The following is a 3,976-nucleotide window of genomic DNA, read 5'->3' as shown; positions in this document are numbered from 1 at the left end:
CTATGGGGGCTCTGTCCCACAGTGATGCTGTTCCTCTTAATGAACAAACAACAAAACTAATTTTATTTTTATTTATTTATTTATTTATTTATTTATTTATTTATTTAGAGTGCAAGTGGGGGAGGGGCAGAGAGAGAGAATCCCAAGCAGGCTCTGCACAGTCAGTGCGGATCCAGATGGGGGGCTCAAACTCACGAACTGCAGGATCATGACCTGAGCCAGAGTCAGATGCTTAACTGACTGAGCCACCCAGGTGCCCCAACAAAACTAATTTTAGAGGAACGATCCCTAAAACTCTCATAGTTTTGCAGTATTCATTGACAAGAAACTCAAACCTAAAACAAAAATCTATATCCAGGGGCGCCTGGGTGGCTCAGTTGGTTGAGCATCCGACTTCGGCTCAGGTCATGATCTCATGGTCCGTGAATTTGAGCCCCGTGTCGGGCTCTGGTGCTGACAGCTCGGAGCCTGGAGCCTGCTTCGGATTCTGTGTCTCCCTCTCTCTCTGCCCCTAACCCACTCACATTCTGTCTCTGTCTCTCTCGAAAATAAATAAACACTAAAAAAAAATTTTAAAAAATCTATATCCAACAGTAATCTTTGGGATCCTAAGCAAAAGTGAAGATAAAGTCCCCTTTCTGTTAAATTCCATCCCACCGGGGTGCCTGGGTGACTCAGTTGGTTGAGCATCCAACTCTTGATTTCAGTTCAGGTCATGATCCCAGGGTCGTGGGATTGAGCCCCATGTTGGTTCTGTGCTGAGCGTGGAGCCTGCTTAAGAGTCTCTCTCTCTCTCTCTCTCTCTCTCTCTCTCTCTCCCTCTCTCTCTCTCTCCCCCTCTCCCTCGCTCTCTCTAAAATACAAAAAACAAAATTTAAAAAAATTGTAATCCCAACCCAGGGCAGGGGGGCGGGGGTGAGGTGGCTCAGTCAGTTAAGCATCTGACTTTGGGGCAGGTCATGATCCCCTGGTTTGTGAGTTTGAACCCCACATCGGGCTGTCTGCTGCCAGCATGGAGCCCGCTTCAGATCCTCTGTCCCCACCTCTCTCTCTGCCCCTCCCCCGCTTGTGCTCTCTCTCTCTCTCTCTCTCTCTCTCTCAAAAATAAACACTTAAAAATTTACTAAAAAAATTCCATCCCACCATCACTCCTCACCAAAAATAAAATAAAGAATTAAATTAAATTAAAATTTAAGAACTCAGGATTAGAAAGCCAGGGAACAGAGCTAGTACAGAGCTCTGTCCTGTTCTTTCTTTCTCTTTCTTACTCTTTCTTTTCTGCTCCTCTCTCTTTTTCTCTTCCTTTCCCACCATGGATTCTCATTACCGCTTTTGTGTGTGTGTGCAAACCAGCTCTCTTTACGTACTCATGGGCATATACCATATACATGGCTGAGAACAGCCATCCCACCCTGATTCCTCCTGGCCTTCCTGTCCAAGTGCATGCTACAATCTCTTTATATCTTAGTTCCCATTCTCAAGGAAGATAACCACAGAAACTGCTGGCCAATCAATAACAGAATGGTTATCCATCAGTCAAGTGCTGGGAGCCTGGAGCCTGCTTCAGATTCCCTCTCTCTCTCTTTCTCTCTGCCCCTCCCCTGCTCACTCGCTCTGTCTCTCAAAAATAAATAAACATTAAAAAAAGTTTTTTTTAAGTTGGGTTGTGGGTTTGTACCTAGCCACAGGCTCCTGAGAGAGTCTGGGTTCCCCACGTGTCGCGACCACAGAAGTGACATTGTGGCTTCTCAGAAGACAGACCTGAAGAGGTATACCTCCACAGCATGAATAAATCAATTACGGCAGCAACAGCCGCTGGAAAAAATCCCTACTCTATTTAAAAAAATTTTTTAATGTTCATTTATTTCTTTAATGTTCATTTATTTCTTTTGAGAGAAAGAGATAGAGAGTGAATGGGAGAGGGATAGACAGAGAGGGAGACCAAGAATCCCAAGCAGGGTCTGCACTGTCAGCGCAGAGCCCCAGGTGGGGCTCGAACTCACGAACCAGGAGATCCTGGCTGGAGCCGAAATCAAGAGTCAAGATGCTTAATGGACTGAGCCACCCGGGCGCCCCTTAATGGGGACACTTGAGCTCTGTTCCATGCTGAGTGTAGACCCTCAGCTGGGAGGATTCGGATGGCTAGGGGACTGGCCAGAAATAACTCTATATGAAATCTCAGGGGATCTTCATGTGATCTCTCCAGCAAGATGGCCTTAGGATAGTCAGGCTTCGCATCTCGTGCTGAGGGCTCCAGGAGTAAACGTTCCAAGAGGCCAAGATAGAAGCTGCACGCCACAGAAGCCACGCACTATCACTTTCACTGGATTCTATTGGTCGCACCAGGGCTGGTCCTGATTCACTAAGGGAGGGGACTAAACAAGGGAATGAATGACACCTTTGGGGTGTCATCTCAGAGGCTAGCCACCACAGTGGGAGTCAACTCTGTCAATAAGAATCCCATAGGTACTGAAGAAGGGTATTGGAAGGTTTAAAAAAAAAATTGCTCAGGCAATAATTTTTTTTTCTTTCAGTAGATTTTTGAGCCAACATTCAGCTCATACGTTAGCTTTTAGGTACTTCTTACCAATTTTCTTTTACTACCTTATTCACCAATGCTAATTATTTTTAAAAGCATCAAAAATCGTGTGTGATCAGGTTACAAATGCTGTGCTTTTCTGACTGCTCTTAGCATAGGCTATCTTAGTCACTGCTATTGCTAAAATTCTTAAAGTAAGCCAAGAAAAAAGTATTTGGAAGTTAGTACAGAAGAGGAATGACAGGGGAAACAGACTTCTTACTCAGATTAGGGTGGGGAGGGTGGAAGAGTCTAGAAAGACGTCTCAGCAGTGAATGGATTTAGCAGCATAAAATAAAAATAATTCCAGTAACTTTTTACAAGCAAAGCAGTTCCAATGGAAACTATTTAAAAAAATAGCTTCTGGAATTAAAAAAAAATTTATAGTAGAATTTCCATCTTCCAAATATTCATTTCGATACTTTTCAGGAAAGGGACAAACTAGGATAAAACTAAACCCACAGAGGTAATCAGAGTGTGGAAGTTCATGAAGTTTGTTTTTATCCTTGTGATTTTATTTTTTTTAATTATTTTTAAATGTTTATATTTGAGAGAGAGAGAGAGAGAGAGAGAGAGAGAGAGAGGGAGGGAGAAACAGTGCCTGAGCAGGGGAGGGGCAGAGAGACAGAGACAGAGACAGGATCTGAAGCAGGCTCCAGGCTCTGAGCTGTCAGCACAGAGTCTGACGTGGGGCTAGAACTCACGAGCCGTGAGATCATGATCCAAGCCGAAGTCAGAAGCCCAACCGACTGAGCCACCCAGGTGCCCCTCCTTGCGATTTTATTAACAAAAGAGAGCAACTTCCCATTTCACCCAAGCTAAATGAGAGATCATCTTTTCTGGTTTCCTCTACCCGTGGAGAAAAAAAAGAAAAAAAAGTCTTAATCTGACATCTAGAAGATCCCAACCCACATCGTGGCTACTCATCAACATTTGTATCATATAAAAATAATTCCACAATAGTGAAAAAGAAAGATTTGGGCAAAATAACTGATGCACAAGGCAAAAGTTTTAGTGAAAGGATATTTGATAACATTTCCTAAATATTACACAAGAAAATGGTTATCACATAGATGGCCAACACCTAACTAAGCAGGCCTGATACTTCCTGGGACTTTTAAGAGTAGGATTTCTTTCTTTCTTTTTTTTGGGGGGGGCGGTTGGGTCCTTTTTAAGAAAAATAATACAAAATTATGAAGAGCAAATTGCTAGGGCCCCTTCTAGGATACGTACAGGAGCCATACAACTGAAGGGCCCTACAACTTATGTTTCATTAGCTATACTGTAATGTTGTAGAATTGCCAACGACTTATGAAAAACCTCAATGGGAGTGGAAGTCAACTGGTGCAGCCTGATGAAAGCCAATCAAAAATCAGCTGCTAGAGGGGCACCTGGGCG

This window comes from Acinonyx jubatus, chromosome X (genome assembly GCF_027475565.1).
Source record: "Acinonyx jubatus isolate Ajub_Pintada_27869175 chromosome X, VMU_Ajub_asm_v1.0, whole genome shotgun sequence".
Taxonomy (NCBI): domain Eukaryota; kingdom Metazoa; phylum Chordata; class Mammalia; order Carnivora; family Felidae; genus Acinonyx; species Acinonyx jubatus.
Note: the sequence above shows the minus strand (reverse complement) of the source record.